Source organism: Chiloscyllium punctatum, chromosome 40 (assembly GCF_047496795.1).
Source record: "Chiloscyllium punctatum isolate Juve2018m chromosome 40, sChiPun1.3, whole genome shotgun sequence".
NCBI classification, from domain to species: domain Eukaryota; kingdom Metazoa; phylum Chordata; class Chondrichthyes; order Orectolobiformes; family Hemiscylliidae; genus Chiloscyllium; species Chiloscyllium punctatum.
Genome location: NC_092778.1, coordinates 856504 through 879636, shown reverse-complemented (window position 1 = coordinate 879636; position 23133 = coordinate 856504). Strand labels below are relative to the sequence as shown.

The 23133-nt window shown below is 40.4% G+C and overlaps 1 long non-coding RNA gene across 6 annotated transcripts in view; it reads right to left on the bottom strand.

Moving 5' to 3' along the window:
• Positions 1–23133, bottom strand: part of LOC140464273 (uncharacterized) — a 105265-nt gene that overhangs the window by 33548 nt on the left and 48584 nt on the right. For 2 of the 6 annotated variants that reach the window (XR_011954900.1, XR_011954898.1), the window contains 2 exons: positions 9777–14447; positions 4868–9643 (listed from right to left, as the gene is read on the bottom strand). The exons of 3 other annotated variants lie outside the window; for them this stretch is intronic. This is a non-coding gene — a long non-coding RNA (uncharacterized lncRNA). Of the gene's footprint in view, positions 1–4867; positions 9644–9776; positions 22388–23133 lie in introns of those variants that run through there. One more of the 6 variants, XR_011954897.1, reaches the window with a different exon arrangement.

Below are 23133 nucleotides of genomic sequence, written 5' to 3'. Positions count from 1 at the left end.
AAAAGGGCAGCCAAAATGTAGGGGTCTTCGTGAAGAAAGTTTGGTAAGGAGGAACTGAATGCTCCAGAAGGTAAAGGATGGATCACTACTAGAAAAGTGAAAAACCTCATGAAAAATGGTACAAAGTCCAGAAAGGAAAGGCAAAGGAGTGTAAGGGGAGTTTTCACCTCTCAGAATGAGCATCACAACCATTGACATTAGACTTCATGAGAAACAGTTGCAAAGATGTAAGGGGTAAATTATTTTACACAGAGGATGGTTTGCATGTGGAATAAACTTCCTGAGGAAACTGTTGTTATGGGCAAATTAGAACATTTAAAAGACATTTGGATAAGTACATGAATAGGAAAGTTTGAAGGAATACGGGCCAGGAGCAGGCAGGTCGGACTAGATATGACTCCAACCATTGGAGATTTTGCCCCTTGATTCCCATTGACTCCAATTTTGCTGGGGCTCCTTAATGCTATACTCTATCAAATGTGGCCTTGATATTAAAGGCTTCAGTATCGCCACACCTCTGGAATTCAGCTCTTTTGCCCATGTTTGAACTAAGGCTTTAATGAGGTCAGGAGCTGAGTATCCCTGGCAGAATCCAAACTGGGTGTCAGTGAGCAGGATATTGTTGAGCAGGAGCTGCTTGATAGTATTGTGATGATACCTTTAATCACATGGCTAATGATCGAGAGCAGACTAATACCTAAGTTGGATTTATCCTGTTTTTTATGCACAGGACATATGTGGGCAATTTTCTGTATTGTTAGGTAGATGCCAGTACTGTAGTTGTACTGGAACAGTTGATATAAAAGAGACCTAAGGGACAAAGTTTTCACACAGAGGGTGGTACGTGTATGGAATAAGCTGCCAGAGGAAGTGGTGCTGGTACAATTGCAACATTTAAAAGGCATTTGAATGGGTATATGAATAGGAAGAGTTTGGAGGGCTGGGTGCTGGCAGGTGGGACTAGATTGGGTTGGGATATCTGGTCGGCATGGACGCGTTGGACTGAAGAGTCTGTTTCCATGCTATACATCTCTATGACTAGGTAATTGGCAAGCTCTGGAGCATAAGTCTTAAATGGTATTGTCAGAATGTTGTTAGGGTGCACAGCCTCTGCTGTATCCAGTGTCTCCAACCATTTCTTAATATCACATAGAGTGAATCAAATTGGCTTAAGATTCATATCTGTAATGCTGGGGGTGTCTGGAGTAGGCCGAGATGGATCATCCATTCTGCACTTAGAGTTATAGAGATGTACAGCATGGAAACAAACCCTTCGGTCCAACCTGTCCATGCCGACCAGATATCCCAACCCAATTCTAGTCCCACCTGCCAAAACCCGGCCCATATGCCTCCAAACCCTTTCTATTCATATACCCATCCAAATGCCTCTTAAATGTTGCAATTGTACCAGCCTCCACCACATCCTCTGGCAGCCCATTCCATACACATACCACCCTCTGCGTGAAAAAGTTGCCCCTTAGATCTCTTTTATATCTTTCCCCTCTCACCCTAAACCTATGCCCTCTAGTTCTGGACTCCTCGACCCCAGGGAAAAGACTTTGTCTATTTATCCTATCCATGCCCCTCATAATTTTGTAAACCTCTATAAGGTCACCCCTCAGCCTCTGATGCTCCAGGGAAAACAGCCCCAGTCTGTTCAGCCTCTCCCTGTAGCTCAGATCCTCCAACCCTGGCAACATCCTTGTAAACCTTTTCTGAACCCTTTCAAGTTTCACAACATCGTTCCAATAGGAAGTAGACCATAATTGCATGAAATATTCCAACAATGGCCTAACCAATGTCCTGTACAGCCGCAGCATGAATACTCTGACCAATAAAGGAAAGCATACCAAATGCCTTCTTCACTATCCTATCTACCTGCGACTCCACTTTCAAGGAGCTATGAACCTGCACTCCAAGGTCTCTTTGTTCAGCAACACTCCCTAGTACCTTACCATTAAGTGTATAAGTCCTGCTAAGATTTGCTTTCCAAAAATGCAGCACCTTGCATTTATCTGAATTAAACTCCATCTGCCACTTCTCAGCCCATTGGCCCATCTGGTCCAGATCCTGTTGTAATCTGAGGTAACCCTCTTCACTGTCCACTACACCTCCAATTTTGGTGTCATCTGCTCGCATCCAAAGCATTTATGTAAGTGACAAAAAGTAGAGGGCCCAGCACCGATCCTTGTGGCACTCCATTGGTCACAGGCCTCCAGTCTGAAAAACAACACTCCACCACCACCCTCTGTCTTCTACCTTTGAGCCAGTTCTGTATCCAAATGGCCAGTTCTCCCTGTATTCCATGAGATCTAACCTTGCTGATCAGTCTCCCATGGGGAACCTTGTCGTATGCCTTGCTAAAGTCCATATAGATCACATCTACCACTCTGCCCTCATCAATCCTCTTTGTTACTTCTTCAAAAAACTCAATCAAGTTTGTGAGACATGATTTCCCACGCACAAAGCCATGTTGACTATCCCAAATCAGTCCTTGCCTTTCCGAATACATGTACATCCTGTCCCTCAGGACTCCCTCTAACAACTTGCCCACCACCGAGGTCAGGCTCACCGGTCTATAGTTCCCTGGCTTGTCTTTACTGCCCTTCTGAAACAGTGGCACCACGTTTGCCAACCTCCAGTTTTCCGGCACCTCACCTGTGACTATCGATGATACAAATATCTCAGCAAGAGGCCCATTACTTCTCTAGCTTCCCACAGAGTTCTCGGGTACGCCTGATCAGGTCCTGGGGATTTATCCACCTTTATGCGTTTCAAGACATCCAGCACTTCCTTCTCTGTAATTTGGACATTTTGCAAGATGTCACCATCTACTTCCCTACAGTCTTTCTCTTCCATATCCTTTTCCACAGTAAATACTGATGCAAAATATTCATTTAGTATCTCCCCCATTTTCTGTGGCTCCACACAAAGGCCGCCTTGCTGATCTTTGAGGGGCCCTATTCTCTCCCTAGTAACCCTTTTGTCCTTAATATATTTGTAAAAAACCTTTGATTCTCCTTAATTCTATTTGCCAAAGCTATCTCATGTCCCTGTTTTGCCCTCCTGATTTCCCTCTTAAGTATACTCCTACTTTCTTCATACTCTTCTAAGGATTCACTTGATCTATCCTGTCTATACCTGACATATGCTTCCTTCTTTTTCTTAACCAAACTCTCAATTTTTTTAGTCATCCAGCATTCCCTATACCTACCAGCTGAAGCTGGTTGGAAATGCTTCAGCCTTTTCGTTTGCACTGATGTGTAGGGTTCTCACATCAATAAGGGTGGGTTATTTGTGGTGCCCACAGCACCTCATGGAACTCCAGTCTTGAGTTGCTAGATCTGTTCAAATACTGGATTAGTGGTGCTGGAAGAGCACAGCAGTTCAGGCAGCATCCAACGAGCAGCGAAATCAACATTTCGGGCAAAAGCCCTTCATCAGGAATAAAGGCAGTGAGCCTGAAGCATGGAGAGATAAGCTAGAGGAGGGTGGGGGGTGGGGAGAGAGTAGCATAGAGTACAATGGGTGAGTGGGGGAGGAGCTGAAGGTGATAGGTCAAGGAGGAGAGGGTGGAGTGGATAGGTGGAAAAGAAGATAGGCAGGTCGGACAAGTCAAGGAGACAGTAACTGAGCTGGAAGTTTGAAACTAGGATGAGGTGGGGGAAGGGGAAATGAGGAAGCTGTTGAAGTCCACATTGATGCCCTGGGGTTGAAGTGTTCCGAGGCGGAAGATGAGGCGTTCCTCCAGGCGTCTGGTGGTGAGGGAGCGGCGGTGAAGGAGGCCCAGGACCTCCATGTCCTCAGCAGAGTTGAAGGGTGAGTTGAAATGTTGGGCCACTGGGCGGTTTGGTTGATTGGTGCGGGTGTCTTGGAGATGTTCCCTAAAGCGCTCTGCTGTTCAAAGTCTATCCCGTTTAGCACAGTGATAGTGCCACACCACATGATGCAAGGTGTTACCAGTACGAAGTCAGGATTTCATCTCCACAAAGACTGTGAACTGTTCACTCTTATCAATAATGTCATGAACAGATGCATCTGCAGCAGGCAGATGGGTGAGGTCAAGTATGTTTTTCCCTTTTGTTGGTTCCCTCATCACCCAGTGCAGCAGCAGTGTTCTTTAGGACCCAACCAGTTCGATCAATAGTGCTGTTGCTGAACCACTCTTGGTGGTGCATATTGAAACTCCCCACCCAGAGTACATTTTGTACCCTTGCCACCCTTGGTGCATCCTCCAAGTGTTGCTCAGCTGGAGGAACACAGAGCCATCAGTTGAGGAGGAACAGTACCTGGTAATCAGTAGAAGGTTTCCTTTCCTATCTTTGCCATGAGACTTCATGGTGTCCTGAACAAATATTGACAACTTCCAGGGAGCCACAATCCCAATTGTATACTGTTATATCGCCACCACTACTGAGCTTGTCCAGTTGTGAGGCAGGACATACCCAAGAATATTGATGGTGATGTTTGTGACATCCTATCCATAAGGTACGATTCCATGAGTATGAGTGTCAGGCTACTGCTTGACTATTCTGTGAGACAGCTCTCCCAACTTTGGTACTAGCCCCCATATGTTTAGTATGGAGGACTTTGCAAGGTCAACAAGGATGTTTTGGCATTGTAGTTTCCAGTGCTTAGATTGATGCTTGGTGACCTGTCAATTTCATTTCTTTATTTTAGAGATTTCATGGTGATTGATACAACTGAGTGCCTTGATAGGCCATTCCAGAGAACAGATGAGAGTAACCACATACTGCTATGTATCTGGAGTCACATCTTGGACAAGCCAAGTGAGGATGGCATATTTCCTTCCATGAAGGGCAATAATGAACCAGACGGGATTTTCCTGACAATGGTCATCAATAGATTCTTAATTCCAAATATTTATTGAATTGAAATTCCACCATCTGCTGTACAGGAACAAACCTGAGTTCTCAAAATACTACCTGAATTTCTGGATTAATAGTCTAATGATAATTCCACTGGGCCATAGCCTCTCAGAAATACAGAGTTAAAATTACTGGCAAATTAAGTAACATTACTACAGTATAGAGTGTAGCAAGTTCTACAGTCATTTAACTGGTGAAACAGCTTAATGAATAGCAGATTTAAGGCAATATTGAAATGTTACAGACCTATAATACCTTTATGACAATAAAATTAATCAGCACATTTAGAATAAAGAGAAAAAAAATAATACTTCCTCAGAGATTCTAAATCAGTGAAGAACCATTCAGAACCCAAGGTTGGACTTTGTGGAGGTGACAGTTCTTAAGATACAACATTGCTTCAAAACTAGACTCTAAAACTGAGGGTGGGCAAGTTAACATTCAATTGCAAATGATGTTATTAAAAGAAAATTCAGACACTTTTTTTTAAAGCTGTCCTGAAGACTCTTGCTAATTACTTTGATACAGGAACAAATACAAATATTGAAAGATTTAGTAGAAGATTTATCAGATTTCATTCAACCAAAGAAGGTTTAACTTTAAAGACACACATTAGAATTGTACTAAAAGATTCATAGACAGTTCTGAGTGGAAAAGAATACTACCTCAAGAGAAAAACAGTATCTATTAACTCTATAAGGCATGGACAGTCTAAAAATACATATGAGAGCCTATACAGAGAACAAGCCAGATAGCTGGTGCTTATAACAGTGTCAGCACTGCCAGATAACAATGGCTACCATGCACAGAAATATCCAGTCATCACTAATGAGTATTATATCAACAAGTGAGTAGGCCACTTAAAGAAGATGTGAAGAAGAGGACATTTTCAGAACAGTGTAAATACCAATGCAAACACATACAAATAAGTCTGCAAAGGAGAGTACTTGCCACTATTAGAAAATCAGATTAGATGAGATACTTATATAGGAAAATATATCCAAAGCATGCATAGGGGAATTAATTAAACCAGATGACCCACATAAGTTAGAACTTGTGTACCTTAATAGACATGCTATTAATTTTGTGCTTGATGCAAGTGCAAGTTTTACTTTTCCATCAGACCAGTTACCATGGCTGAAGAAGTAGTAGTTATGGTCTTCACACATAAGACTATATGGCACAGATGGAATAGCTGTCCAATGAACAAACCATTATTGACCATTCAATCAAGAGGCAAATAGTTAAAGACTTAATTGGGCTGCCAAAGAGAAGAAAGAATCAAGTAAGGTTGCTTATGTTTGTACAAGGGAGCTATTTAACATTTTATAAACCTCTATAAGGTCACCCCCTCAGCCTCCATTGCGCTAGGGAAAACAGCCCCAGCCTTTTCAGCCTCTCCCTATAGCTCAAACTCTCCAACCCTGGTAACATCCTTCCAAATCTTTTCTGAACAATTTTAACATTGTCAAGATAGAGGAAGTCACAGATTTCACTAGATTGGTGGAAATGCTCAATCGTTTGTCTTCTCAAAGAAAATAGTCAGTGAGAGAGATGGTGCTGAGTGAGTAGCAAATTTTCAGTGACATGATTGTATTTGTGAAAAGGTTTGTCTCACTAGTCAAACACCACCACGGATGACTAAGTGTATCCATCCTTCAGTTAAAGAGGATAAGCTGCATTTTACTTAATGGGAGCCAAAGCAACTTTCACAGATCCATGACACAGTCAAGACGGAGAAACTGCCTGGTCTAAACACCCAAGATACTGCAAAAAAGTGAACATCCATAGCAGTAGGAAAGATATTGCCTGGTAAGGAAATCCAGCATACTATAGTAAAGAAAGTATCTGTTTCAACAGAGCAGCTGTTTTCCATGATGGATAGTCACAAGATATCCAAGAAATAAAAGATCCTCCAGCAGAGAAATAATACAGAGATCAGAACCATGGTTAACGATCATCAAGTGAAAAATGTACAATTTTCCCAAGTTTGAAGAGTGTGTTCCTAGAAAAGTGTGAAATACCTAAATCATCTGCACTTGTGAAGTAAATGTAATATATGATTTCATAATAGTTTAACGTAATAGGGAAAACGCTTGGATGAAATGTTGTATAAAATAATGGGGTTAATGTACATGTTACAGTAGTTCCAATAATTCTATTGATGTCTCATCGTCCGTAAGTAGAGACAAGAAGTTCTATTGTAGCTTTTGGAGAAAGCAGAAAGCAGATGTATCTGTACCAGCTCCCTAAGGTCCTAGTAATTATGCCTGACCAAACATAGTTGTGTTCATTGCTTTAATGCAATAAAAATGAACGGTGCCTCTTCTGTAGATATTCTGTGGTAATGTATCTTCCACTATGAATCACATGCTCAACGCAAAACAAAGCAAATTGGTGACAGCAAATTACCACAAACAGCCCTACATATGGGTAGCAGTGGTAAATACCACAAGTGATTATCTGGGAAAATACCACAGTGGTCATCTCTTCTTCTGCAATCAATATCTTTTTGACCAAATGGTGTAAAATACTATTGTACACTGTACTAATAGGTGCTGCTGCCAAGTGGCACTGTGTCTATCGACAATGCTATCCTAATTCATATGGTTCAGAGTAAATTAGGAGAGGCAGTCAGGGATATGGAGAGGCTTCATTAGAGTTCGGAAGGATAGATCAGAGGAGAAGATGTCTGCAATTCATAACCAATAGACTGGCTAAAAAGATGTAGGACAGCTCCATACTTGTAATTCTGTATCTCCCTTCTAACCACCAACAGAATTGCACTGAAAACGTGAAGAGTATCAGATCAAGCAGTTGCCCTTAGGGAGAGGCAGAGAGCGACGTGGACACAGAGGCTAAGGCAGAACTGCCAAAAACAAATCAAGCATGAAAATAACATGACAGACTCAACAAATTTAGAAACCTATAAAATGTCTTAAAAGACACAATGTTCACGTGTTCATTTCAACATGGACATTGAAAACACACAAAAATTAAGAAAAAAGCAGAATTTGTAGATGACATAAAACTTGGAAGTATTGTGAACTGTGAGGAGGATGTTGGTAAACTTCAAGATGATGTGTATGGTTGGAGGAATTTGTGGACAGGCAGCGGATTAAATTGAATGCTTCAGTTCTGAAGGGAGTACATGAGGGTGAATGTGGACAGATCTTTGAACTTGGCACGGCAGGTTGAGAATGATTAGGATTAGCTCAATTATAAAAGGATGCATTAAGTGTTAAAGTATGTATGTTATGGTGAACCTTTTATAAACACTGATATGTAGTCTCAGAAGAAATATGATGTTCAATTCTGAACGCCACAATCTAAGAGGGATGTGATGGAGATGTTAAGTCATTGCAGAAAAGATTTAAGAAAATGGTTCCACGGATTAGGGACTTCTGTTCTATGGATAGATTGGACATGCTAGGGCTGTTCTCCTTAAATAGATAAGTTTGAGAGATTTAATAATAGGGGTGTTTAAAACTAGATGAGGTCTGGACAGAGGAAATGTTAAGAGTCCAGAACCAGAGCACAACAATTTTAAGGTGATTGGCAAAAGAAGCAACAGAGAGTCATAGAGTAATACAGCATGGAAACAGGATGTTCGGCCCAAACTGGTCCATGCTGACCATGGTGCCCACTCAGCTAGTTCCAATTGCCTGCATTTGGTCCACCCCTCTAAACCCTTTCCATCTACGTACCTATCCAAACGTTTTTTTTTAATGTTGCTATTGTACCTGCCTCAACCACTTGAGAAAATTATTTTGTAGCTTGGTTAGGATCTGGAATCCATTACCTGCAGTGTGTTGGGGCAGATTGAATTGTGCCTTTTAATAAAAATTGCAGAGTTCTGGGGAAAACGAAGGGAAGTGCATCTTCCTGAATGGTTTTTACAAAGTTGGCATGGACGCGACGGGCGGAATCGCCGCCTTCTGTGCGATAACCATTCTATGGTTTAAAGGTGACAAAAACTGGTCGAGAGGCTTCTTAGCTCCTTCACGAACACTAACTAAACCGTGAGCTAATAAACCATTCATAGTGTGTCCTCAAGGTGTAGCCGGCTCTAAGGTCTTTGTGCAATATGAGGGAACTGGATGCTGCACAAATCCTCTCCCGCCCAATGAACCCTCTCTCTTTTTGACGCCATGCTTTCAGAAATTCGCTGCAGATAAATTTGCATTTGCCGCATCCACACACACAGCACCAATAGCTGTGGCCCGACCCATGATCATATGGTGCGTTAAGTGTACACCATCATTTGTAGACTGCAGATATCTTTGCGGTATTTTAGGAGAGCCCGAGATAAGAGTCTGATTAAAGACTGGAGTGCCAGACAGCGTCTTTACCTCCCTTGATGTCGGAAAACTGCAGTTGTGCGACCATGTACTCTCCTCGACAAGCAGGGGCCCATTGCCGTACTGAATGAACCTCACAAAACGCACTATACACATTCTCCGCATTCAGAATGAACCTGCGCCTCATAACGAACACAGCACTAGCACTGTTCCGCTGCCTTTACAGATTAATTAATTGTTATATAATGAGAGGTTTCACAGTTATCGGAATTATTTCTCCCACATTGCAAGTATTCTAACGCTTCCTTCAAAGGATTCCCTTTTGAGTCTGTCACAGCTGCATGTGTGCAGTAGTATGGTCTTGCTCTCATTTACAGCCCCAGCTACTCCACACCACTTGTTTCGGAGTCCATCCCTCTTTTGTCCAACTCCCCTGGATAAGCAGCATATTTTCTGCAAATGAGAAAAAATGGATTAAGTTGCATTTATATAGAACCTTAGAATTATTTCTTTACATATAAAACTCTATGAGTGTCCTGAGGTATAGTGACTGCTGCAAATAGGAAGCATGACAAATCACACTAACATTGGCATTCCGGTTCAGATGGGGGAGGAGTAGGATGCTCCAACGGCAGCTCCTCTACTTCTTCTGTTTCCATCTCTTGTTTTTTCTTTTCTTGCCCCTTTGGTCTGTGGGAGAGACCCACCTGTTCTCCTGGCGGCTCGCGGCGGGTCCCGGCCTGGTCTTTTCTGCAGCATGTTGGCTGGTCTCTCAGCAGTTCATGGCAGTGTCTCGGCTTGACGTGCCCAGGCATGTTCCCAAGGCACCGGGTGGAGATTGGACAGGCGGCAGTTTCAGCAGCAACAACATATCTGCAGCAGTAGCATCAAGATCAGACAGCTAAGCAAGACAAGTGGAGGACTCATCTGTTGACTTTTAACTTACTCCTTCACTTGCCTAGCCTAAACTATGAAAGTCTTTAGTGTAAACTGTTACTTATTCGTTTATTTTTCTACTATTCTATGATGTAACACTGAACATTTTAACTCTCGTATCTTTTACTTTGTACCTAAGTTTTTTTCTGTATCTTGGTACCTTGGTACCTAAGATGGCATTATGGTGGCTATATGGTGACATTATACACTTTTCTGTACTTGAGTACATGTGACAATAAAATCTAAAAGTAATCTAAAATTTAGAAGGACAAAATAATTTGTTTTGGTAATGTCGGTTGAAAGAATACTATTAGACAAGTCTCTAAGGAGAACATATCAATTATCCTTCAAGTAATACCTTGGGATCTTTTGCATCTATCTGTGAGAACAGACAATGATTGTCTCGCAGGCTAAGGATTATATAAATCAGAACACGGACATAGACGAATGGTAACATGGCCTCAATAGTGCGTGAAACCATTTCCATCATTCACGTCTTCAATTTGAGGTATTACCTACAACCGGACAGTGAACTGTTAATAATAGAACAGCTAGACATCTTTGGAATATTATAGCATAGAAAATAATTCATCATATCTATACTGGCTGCTTGAAAGACCTGTCCAATTTGCCCCATTCGCCTGCTCTTTCTTCATAGCCCTGATAATTTCCTTTAGTAGTACAGAGCAACCTTGATTATCTAAACATCAGTTATCCGAATTTCAGATCATCCAAAAAAGATCCCAAGGTCCCACAAAAATGCTATCAGTTATCTGAACTCTCAGTCATCCAAATAAAATACTCCGCCTGCCCAGCTCATTCAGATAATCGAGGTTGTTCTGTATTTATCCAGTTGACTTCTGTAAGTTATGATTAAATCTGCTTCCATCAAAATTTCAGACAATGCATTCCAGATGATAAAACTTGCCACATGCAAAAAAAAGTATTCTCATCTCTCCTAGTTTTATTGAAAATAATGTTAACTTTCTGACCTTTGGTTATTGTGCCTCCAATTGGTGGAACAATTTCTGCCTAAAGACTCTTATCAACCCTTCTTAATCTTTGATAGTTCTATTAAATCCTCCTTTAGTCTTCTATGCATTGCATTGCCAAGAATAAATAATCACAAATTCCCAAATCACCCCATACAACTGAATGGTTTTTGACCATCCAAAGTTCAGCAATGTAATGCCTCCTATGTAAAATTTCTATCTTTCTTAGAGTTTCTCCCTTGGCCTCAAACCTTCCTTCCTCTAAATACTGTCTTACAATCTTACAATAATTTTGCACTCTAATTTTGTTTCCCCCAGTTTCAATTTAAATTGCTCAGCCATAGCTTCAGCTGCCAAGGCCCTAAATGTTGGAATGTCTTCCTTTCCACCTTCCTTCACGCTCCTGAAAACTTGCATTTTTAACCAGGTTTTTAGTCACGTGTATGTCTTAATATAATTCATTGTCAATTTTTTTCTTTGATACACTCATTATGAAGTCTCTTGAGATATTTTATTTATATTAAAATTGTTACGTAGATGCCTGCTGTCTGTTCAGTAGTCGCCATTATCAATTTGTCAGAATCATTAAATAGGGGAGGCGATCACCTAATGGTGTTATCACTAGACTTCTAATTCGGAGACCTATTCTGGGAATTTGAGTTTGAATATTGCTATGGTAGATGGTGTATGTTGAATTCAATAAAAACCTGGAATTAAGAGTTTAGTGATGGGTTAGATGCATTAAAATGTTGCCAATTGTTTGGAAAATCCATCTGGTTCACTAATGCCTTTTAGAGAAGGTAATTCCTGTTCTTACCTGGTCTGGCCTCTATGTGACTCCAGCACAGCAATATGGTTGAATCTTAACTGCCCTCTGGGCAGTGTGGAGGGATATACACAGAAATAAATCCAGAGGGCGGACACATGGATAGAAATATATAAAGCAAGAATACAGGAGCTGTTTATAATCTACAAATAATAACAGAAAATGCTGGAAACACTCAGTAGGTATAGAAACATCTATGGAAATATACATAGGCATAACATTTCACTGAAATACTGAACAGGTTGGAGTTATTTTCTCTCAACAATAGAATGCTAAGAGCTGACCTGATAGAGACCTCTGAAATTACTAAAGGGTTTGGTAAATTGATGTAGATAAAATGTTTCACTTGTGGGAGATTACAAGTATGAATATAAAATAATCACTCATAATTTTAATAGACAATTTACACAGAAAATGCGGAACAACAAGTTATTGAGACGAATAGTATTGATATCTCTTCTGGTCCATAAAGTGAATTACACTAAGCAGAATCCCATTGGCCATAACTTCATGATGTTATTTTGGAACATTACAGAGTAGTAGGATAAGTTCAATGTTCAGCTTATGAAGTAGAGGAAGTCAGTAGTGGGAATCGAGGGAGATGTTTTTGGGAAGTGGGTCAGAGACCAGAAAGAAGGGTCAGGAGATTGAAAAGTAGGCGTTGGGTTATATAGTCAGGATTTGGTAAGTGGGGTCAAGGGCCAAGGAGAGGGTTTGGGAGTGGTGATCATGCAGTGCAGATGATGTTGGGCAGAGTGGGGAAATAGGGGCAGGGTTTGAACTGTTTGCTAGATGAACATTAAGCATTTGTTCAGCTTTCCACACTTTTTGCAGCACACTGGTGCAGCAACTTTCAGTTCTCAGAGTTTAAATGAATAAGTACATTGATTGCTTCTTTGTAATTTTTTAAATACAATTTCACAGATTAAATTATGTTTGCTTTTAATAATTGAAAAAATTGTAACATTATCTCCCAAACCATAACCTCTAAAACAGTACTTCCCAAAACTGTGGGAAATGAACTTGAGTGGGATAGTGAGATGAAATTTTGTGAATGTGGAGCTCAGGCTACTTTCTGACAACTTTTAGGTCCCTTTATATTCTCTGGGTTTTCTATTGGTGGATTTGGCTTGATAAACTGCTTTCTGAGGCTGAATTGCTGCTACAAAGAAGCCTGTGACAAGGCTTTTGTTTTGGAGAAACCTTGCCAACTCTTTCATCATTGAATTCTTGTACTCTGCCCCAGCTCAACTACTGAAGATTTTCCTGCCATACTTTCTTCCATCAATCTGCAATCATATCTCCTGAGTTCTCACTGGGGTTACATGAAGTCTGAGGCATTAAAATTGGGTCATGTTAGGAAAATGTTTGGGAAGCCCTGCTCTCATTAGGTCCCAAAAACAAGGGAACAGGTGCATGGGAATGCCACCAGATCCACATTACCCTCCAAGCTACACAATGTCCTGACTTGAAACTATATCACCATTCCTTCTCTGTCACTAGGTCAAAATTTGAACTTCCCTTCTTAATAACACACACCACATCGACTAAAGGCTTTCAAGATGGCAGCTTCTCAAGGGAAGTAGCAAATAGGCAGTAATTGCAAGTCTTGCCAGTGATGTCTTGGAATGATTTTTTAAAAAATCTATTGATTGTCTAGTAAAATTTCAGGTTCACAAACAGAACTTTAACAGAAACCCAACAATCCAAAGCAGCCCTTTTGCACCTCTGCCATTTTTAACTGACTAGCCACATTTAAATTGCTCCAAGCTGTCATTTCTCTGTGCATAAAGTGTATAATTGCCTTCAATAAGAAGTTGAACTAATTCACAACTAGTACAGCATACTCAGGATCCTGCATGATTGGCAGCATCTTCATCGGAAGTCAGTCCCAGCCTGAGTACAATCATACTCCATGTGTTTATTAGCTGGAAATCAAAGATCTCCACTGCTTAAAAGTGCTTATAATGCTTTTGGTTCTGTGATCACCCAACCCTCTAATTCTATCTGTGTCACAGACTGTATCATCCTAGCAAGTAGGCAGCTTGTCCCTTGGTGCCCTCTAGTGCTGGTCTCTGACTGAAGAAGATAAGCAAAAGTGAGTCTGTGATGTGTTGCATGTCCATTTCCCTCGAGTTGAAATTGGAGAAGGGCTACACTATCACAGGCAGTCAACTGAGGAGAGATGAAGAGAGAATTGGAAAAATTTCAAACCACTCAGTGATCTCATGTGCTGGTACACCAACACATAAAAGAACTAGCAACAATTCAGCAACCAGGAAATAGTTAAGGTTGAAATCTGCCTGTACAATATCAGCCACACATCACATAAGTTAGATTGAGGGAGCAGCACATGGGACAGAGTCTATGATGTCCATGAACTGTTAATTATTGAAGGAATTAATTCCCAAACTTTGTTACAGATGTACTCTCTCTCACTTTCTCTTTGGCGTTGAGTTGATCACAGGCACTCAATGTTCCGATTCCCAGCTCCTGTGAAAATCTGTTTGAACAGAAGTCAGAACTGTTGTACACAAAGGCCTTCTTAATCACCACAGCAACGCATTAAGCAGGATTGATTAATTTAAAGCCATATATAATTAGATCTCGCAGCATTATAGTTATTTTTTCCCACATGGAAAAGAAATAACAATTTTTAGTATTAATATTCAATTTCCAAACAAGCACCAATCTATTACTACAATTGTGCATTTAATGATATTAACCCTCATAATTACTTAATTTGCTACGGATGGTGTAGGACAGACATACACAAATAACATTTCAGATAATTTGATCTTTCAGCCTGATCAGCACACTATTGCTCCATGATGCACTAGCCCTGCCCTATGGGATCTGTCAGCTGTTTATACCTTTATCTTAAACAGGTAAAAGTAACTTTGAATTGCTAGAATATTGCCAAATAAACCTAAAATTATTATAATAAGCACCTCATGGCATCACTGATCAAAGAAACAAAAGTACAAATAAAATAATATACTTAATCATACAACAATTTCTTAGGTCAGTCTGGAGTTTTTCATTATCTTTGAGTCTCCATAAGTGCATCATAAAAGAAAAAGACTTGCATTTCTGTAATGCTTATCACAATCTCATAACATCCCAAAGCACTTTATGGTCAATGGAGCAGTTTTGAAGTTTAGTCACTGTTGCATTGTAAGGAAACATCTCTTGCTTCCCGCACCTTCATTATTTGGGTAATTTTCTGTTGTTAGTTACATTTGAAGATATGTGTGAAATCTCAGGAGAAAGTTCAATCATTCCGTTAGCGCACCCAATAGACAGTACCTGTGCCTTAATGTGGAATTCGCTTACAAGTTATTAGTTAATTCAGTTACTAATTATGACCCATGGATTAGGATGCAGGGTGCTTCAATTCTGCACCTAGTTAGTGCCTGCCCTACAGAAGACAAAATGCAGCCATCTATACGTCAATCTACACAGGTTTGGTCTTACCTGTCATACTGCTAACTTTTGAATGCTGTGCTCACAATTACTACCAGAGCTCATAAAAAAAGATGCTAATCTTGGTGCTTGGCACTGCAATCTTAATACACCCCATTGTATCAAAGTGCAAATCCATGTTTCATGATGCAAAATGATTATCTTCTATATTTCACAGGACCCCAGTATGTATTCTCTATATCCCACTATCCTCAGTGTATTCCTTCTGTATCCCACAGTTCCTAGTCTTTATGCTTATATTCCATTGTCTGTGCCCTTCACCATGGATATCCTGCAGTTATCCTGTAATATCCACTATATCCAACTGAATCTTCTCTATATCACACTGTTCCTCGTATGTTGCTTCTATATTCAGTTGTTCCCAGTGTATCTTTTCTATATTCCACTGTTCCCAGTGGGTCACCTTTATATTCTACTTCCCTTTTTCTAAGCCTGTCTGCAATTGCAGTGGTTGCCTAGCACTGAACTCCCTAGCTGCACACCACACGCTGCAGTAAATTGGAGAGGACATCTGTTATCCATTATTGATCAGTGTAATTAAATACTAAAAATAAGCATTTAATCGGAGAATGTCAATCAGCCAAACGACTTTTGGGATGTAGACCATAAATCTTGTGGCATCAAGTATTCCATTCTTTGTATTCTCCTTATATATTGTTACTTTATATTCCCCCTCTCAGGATACCAATGGATTTTCTGAGATGTTAGAAACAAAAACAGTGCCTAAACATCAAGTCAAATTTAGCACAAGTTAGATACAATTATGCTGTCCTCTCAAACACTTCTGGGGAAGTGTGGCATTGGTTAGATGCAGCATAAAGCTCACTTTACACTGAGTACAGGTTGTAACATGGAGCATGTTATAACTGAGTGTGGATATTCTTAAACTAAGCTTGGTGTGTAACCATGAAAACGTTATAGGCTAAAGCTTTGTACTGAGACTGTGGTGTTAGTAGAATGGAGTTGGATGATCCCTGGAAGTTTGGATTCCCTTCCTGATGGAGTCTGCCTGTGGTGTATGTTGTCACTCCTACATGGGTACATAGCCCTGGTGGGAACATAACATTTAAAACATGATCTAAACAACTAAAGTTGATCAGTTAATTAAATATGTTTGAGCTGTCAAAGCCTTGAGGTGGCCAGGGAAGTGAGGTCCCCTTCAAGTGTGGTGAGTTTATAAATCACAGAAATTTCCAGGTGCTTGTTGTCTGTATGAACTCATCACCTGCATGTGAAGTATAGAGTCATTGCCAGAAAGAAATGTGTAATTACAGTGTACTGTGACTCACAGCTTGATTCTCTGTCAAGCTGCTGACCTGTGACAGACTGATTGCTGCCATCTGGTTTTGCTATAAGCAGAGCAGCCAGTATCACAGCAGTGAGTCTGCAGGGGCTCCCGCCACCAATTATCCAATGGCACAGCTCACATTTTGTCAACAGGTTGCAAAAGACAGTTAATTGTCAGAGTATGTAGTCAGTTGGAATCAAATGTCCCTGTTTCATAAGGTGTGGATTTCTGGTACATTGATCAATATGTTATCACCCTGTCACTTCCTTATTTGTCCAGATTTAGGTCATTCTGAATCCACTCCAGATGGCATTAAGAGTCAACACACATTGGTGTGGGACACCAACAGTCTGAAACCACCGGGCCTGATTTCAATGCTTGTAAACAGGCCACAGTCAGATCCAGGCCCAGCCAGCAGGTTTTCACCTGCCTCAAACTTGACCACAGAGTATCCAACTTACAATCCTGTCACCCCAGTGGAAATTTTACTTTTTAGAGGTTTTTTTGTAATATAGCTGACTAACATATTTCAGATGGTTTGCAGGTAAGTGTACCTATTAACAAACTCAAGCCATTGTGTTTGACTTTTTTGTACCCTAGCAAGTAATTCAGTACCACCTTCTCAGAATAACCACAGATGTGGAAACAAGCATACCCTACCAGCATTTTAACACATATGAGAATGATATATTTTTAAAAGTTCCTCCTTCTCAAAGGGTTCTGAATGAAATTTGATTTTAGGAATACATTAGAAATCCAGTTAATAAAAAGATTGAAGATTTTTATAACAATGAAAACAGAAAATACTGGATAAACTCAGCAGATCTGGCAACACCTGTGGAGAGAAAAAACAGAGTTAATGTTTTTAGTGCAATATGACTCTTTGAAGGTAGCTTCCTACAATATGATGCCTATGGTTTAATTTAGAATTCCTACAAATGCCTGGCTGCTGAACAAATAAGTCAGAAAAACCTCCTAGCTTCAAATCCTGCTTCAAACAGTTCTGTGTATATTAAAAATATCATGGAGTCAGATGTAGGAACTGGTTTTTGTCTGGAGGTTTCAAACAATATTTTTTCCATTGTTCATATGATCTCTGATTTTTAAAAGATCTGCCACTGAGTCTTTCAGAACTTACCTTTCAAATATTGCGTGTAGTTGGAAATTTTGATGCTGCCTCCCACACACAAATTGATTAGATGCTTGCAATCATTTTTATTTATATCAAGATTGTTCGTATGATTTATATCCTTTGACCATATGTCACTTCCCTGTATCAAATATTGCTTGGGCAGGAGCAGGGCTCTATTAAAGAGTGTTTTTCCTCTGTCTAAGAACACCAAGTGACTTTTCGGTAGGTTTTGTTGGAGAAGCGCTGTGAGTGGTCAAATCACCATCCTAATCTGACTGAGAAATGCAATTGGATCTCCGCCCCACCTAGTGGATTCACTATTTAAAACCTATGGCACTGCAGTGTTCATAACAATTAACAAGAGCCTGAAACAAGTAGAGAGGAAATTCACAGGAGGGTAACCGGAGTTTCACAAACAATTCATATACATTTTATCTAAATATGTATGCACATTATAAAGTGTAGATATTCATATGCCTACAATGTACACATATACAAATTACACAAACGTAGATAAATATATGGAGTCAGGCATATGAAAATGCACATACATTTTCACATATTAAATAGATATATACACCCAGGTACAAGCTTCCACATAAGGCAAAATAGATGTACATATTCACAGATGTACACAAACATACATTTGCACAGCAGTACTAGTATTATACTTCTAGATATTATAATGTGGTATAAATGAGAAGAACAGGCCTCCAAATCTTATTATATTAATAGATATTTTCCAATCAACCTGTTCAGAGATATTACTCTCCATCTCTGGTGCAGGTGGAATTTGAACCTGGACCTCCTGGCTCAGAATTAGGGACACAATCACTGCACTATAAAGTCTTCTATATGTTAATTTTAGTATTCTGATATTCTTATTAGGGTTTAATTCCACCCAACCTCTTCTCTTTGATCTCTTAATGCCTTGTACACCTACAGACAGACACATACACCGGTATACAGACACAAACATGAGTAAACAGAGAAATATACACAGAGATTCAGAAACAAACACATAAGGACAAACAAAGAGATATACAAGGAGAAACAAATACAATGACACACAGGTTCAGATAGACATTTATATACGAGACTGAAATATATGCATAAATTATGACATCTATCTATCTATATATAAGACACAAAAGAGTACAATGAGATGTACATACACACTCCAGATGCACATAGGCACACAAATATGAGCACGTAAAAACACATGCCTACATCGCTTCTTTTGTGGAAGGTGTGTAATTCCATCCACATTCCTATGACTCCCCATAGAGTTCTATGAAGACCTTTCACTTTGCATGCATCAGTGCAAGGGAATTGTCAGCATATTAGGAAGTGAATTTGAAATAATTGAAAGCCTTTTGATGGAGGCTGGAATTTTATTGCCTGTATATAAATGCGGGAAGCCTTAGGGGCAACTCTGCAGAGTTAAAGAATGTATGATTAGCACAGCCCCTGATGTTATTCTAACAAGCAATGGCAGTCAATTCAGATCAAGACTGAAATTCACTGTAAAAGCTCTGTGTATCTAACAATATTTAAAGCTTTTTAAGTCCCCAATGCAAGCAATTCTCTTGACTTACCTATTTAGATTGAGGTTTAGGGAATGTGGGTCAGTGATTGCCTCCATGTCTGTAATATTGGTCATGTTCAGTTGTAAGTAGCTGCTTTGACAATATTGCATGAAAATGATTAATATTTTTCCTTTGTGTATCACTGATAATTTATCATTCTCAGATATGAGCATGCATTAGCAAGACCACTATTTATTTCCTACCTTTGTTTGGTCTGACAATAGCCTTTATGCACTCCTGCAGTTCACATAGAGTCATAGAGATGTACAGCACAATAATAGACCCTTCGGACCAACTCCACCATGCTGACCAGATATCCTAAATAAATATAGTCCCATTTGCCAGTATTTGGCTGGTATCCCTCCATACCTTTCCTAATCATACATCTATTCAGATGCCTTTTAAATGTTGTAGTTGTATACTTTAAAATTAATCCTTAGCCTCCCTGCTTTGAGTTCCTCTACACAGGTTTCAAGGTCAGCTGTGAATTTCACTGTTTGTTTATTTTTCTTAGACAAACTCCAATGTCCAGAGATACCTGAAATCAAACAGCAGAGGCCCAGCTGTGCAGATTCACTGCTGGGTCAGACTGCAGTGCAAGTTTATTTCTCCATTTGATTCACTTCCCATAGGTCACTGCCTTGTCTCTCTTCCTCCTTTGAAAAAAGCTGTTGGCTTAATCTTTTTTTCCGAAAGTTCCAAAACAATGTAATAACTAATATAACAGTAATCATTACTCCTAGAATTTGAGGGAATCGGCTCCAACACTGAAAATACCTCAAAAAAGGATCAGCTCTTACAGCCACAATTTTTTCTGTTTTCCACCTTGAATTACCCTGAATTCATGTTCATGATTGGAGTACTTTGATAGAATACTTAGATTAAAAGTTAGCCACTTTAGAGCACAGTTAAGAATCAATCATATTAGTGTCAGATAGAAGTTCACATGCAGCCCAAACCAAGTAAGATCAGTAGGAATCCTTACTTCAAGCACATTTGTGAAGCATGTACATTTAACAATTGACAGCTTCGTGGTTACTTTTATTCAACCAGCAATGCAGGGGTACTGTGTGGGGGCGTAGAGTGTTGGGTGTACATTGTACTGGTGTGGTTAGTGTGATATGTGTCGCCTGTAGGGTACAGTATAGAGATATATTATGTGAGTTTGCAATGTGATATACACTGTCTGTGGTGGTACAGTATTGTCAGAACCACATATTGTTTGGACTGAACATGGGAAAAGGGAAGTTTTGGACAACGTCTGGTGGGACAGAGTTTACCACGGGACCATTTGGAACTCAAAGTTCAGAAGTGGAACTGTTATGCTTGCAACAAAGTCAGGTACCTCTCCTTCTCGCCTGGAAAAGAAAATCTTTATAAATGTTGAGAGGTTTGCAAGGGCATAGTGATGTCTCCCTCCCAGACTCTCCTTCCCCTTCTATGAGTAAAAGGCAACACTCAAAGACTCTGAATACTGAACATCTAGGTCAATAAAAAACCTGGGTCTAATTGATCAGCTACTTAAACTGAGGATCTTCTATTTCCCTGAGGCCAACAGCAAGGTTATTTTGTTACTGAAAAGAATTGTTAGAAGGTTGTCTAATTCCTCTCATGTTTGGCTTTTTGATATATAAGATCTTTGTCTTTCCTTTTTTTTCTATCTATAATAACTTTGTAGAACTGTATGTCAGGTCTTATCCTAACAGTGTGTGAATGTGTGGGTTTAAAAAGGATATGGTTTATGTATGCATATTATAGATAATAACTTGTTTGACCACTATATGAAAAACCAAGCTTGTACATAATAAATGAGTTTTTGTGTTTATTGATGAAACCTCATGGGAGTCTCATTTTCCGTCCTAGATAACAGTAGAAGTAAAGCAAATTAGTAATCTAGGTGATTCAATTGGATATTAACACTTTTTTGAATAATGAATTAATGGTGGAGTCTGATTACCAGTGAACCTCTCCCCAGCGTTTCAGATAGTTGGGGTGGAGGAGGACAACATCAAAGTGGTTGGATTCTTCATCCACACTGGTGACAAGGAGGTCATCTACATATTGGATCAGTATAGACCCACCTGCAAGGGTTAGATACTTCAGTGTGTTTTTGTAAGGCCTGAGGGAAAAGAGTTGGAGAGTGTATGAAGCCTTGAGGTAGTCGAGTCCACGTCAGCTGATGTCCATTGAAAGTAAAGGCGAATAGGTAATGACTGTTCCCATGAAGGGAGAAAAAGAAAAAAAGCATGTTGGGAGTCAACAACAGCAAAAATTTAGCATCTAATGGTACCGAGGCCAGAATATGGGCTGGGTTTGCGACCAGGGCATGAAGAGGCTGGACAATGGCATTGATAGCTCTTAGATTTTGAACCAGTCTATATTGGTCTGGCTTGTCAGGCTTTGGGACAGCCATAATTGGAGTGTTACAGGGTGATTGACAAGGGACCAGAATGTCTTGATGGAAAAAGTAATCGATTAGAGCAGTAAGGCTCGGTATCACTTGTTGTTTCAGTGGGTATTGGCGGATGGATGGTAGAATAACATTTGGTTTTAAGGCAACCTGAATGGGTTCGCAATTCGTGAGTCCAACATTGGGAGGTGTTTCGGTCCATATATCAGGGTGGACTAAATCAAGGATATCCCGACTTTCATGGTGCTAGAGTATGGCACCATGAAAGTTGGATAGTAAAGGATAGTCATCCCTTCTTGGGATGTTTGCAGCTGGTAGCAGTGTGGGTCAGCCCTGGTGACTACACAATGGACTATAGAGCCCAGGTCCTTAGCATGGTGGGGCGGATATGGGGGATCTAAGATGGCGGCGATCTGAGAAGATCACATTGCAGAGCTTTGCATCGCAGCAGAAACAGGATGGTCCTTTAACCCGCCAAACCCAGGTCATCAGGATTTCTTGCGGCATTGGAAAGATTGTGGAGCCCCAAGAAACATTTTAAAATTGACTTACCTGTATTTTCAGCTGTCCAGAAATGCCTAAAAAGGGAGGAGGAGCATCCGAGGCCGGGTGTGCAGCTCAGCCTGCAGTAGCCTCGGAGGCGATTACTCTCCAGGACCTAGTGAGCCAGCTCTCGAAATCTCATGAGATGCTGGGGAAACAGATTGAAGAGAAGCTGGCTCCAGTCTCTCTCATGCTGCAGAAGCATGAGCAGCAGCTGGGAGACCTGGAAAAGAGGATGGATGAGGTGGAGCACAGGGTCACAGTGGTAGAAGCTGATGCCAGTTCATTCAAGGATGAGATCCAAGCCCTGAAGACGCAGGTTTGTAATCTGCGTGACCAAGTGGATGATCTTGAAACAGGGACAGGAGAAAAAACATTCAGATCATCGGTCTGCCTGAGGGTAAGGAAGGTGAGCGGCCTGCAGAATTTGTTGAAGATTGGCTTCTGAAATTCTTTGACTTGGAGGCTGGCATGAGAGGATTGAAGATAGAGAGGGCTCACCAGATCGCAGCGCGGTGGTCGGGTCTGGGTCAACGCCCTTGTCCTTTCCTGAAGCAGTTCCATCATTACCAGGATAAGGAGAGAATCATGGAGGCTTCCAGACTCCAGGGGAAGGATCCATAGGCCCTAATTTATGAGGGGTCTAAGATCATGTTTTTTCAGGACTTTTCAGCAGCGGTGATCCAGAAACGAAAATCGTATGATGGTGTCAAGAGAAGACTGAAGGACCTTGGGATTCAG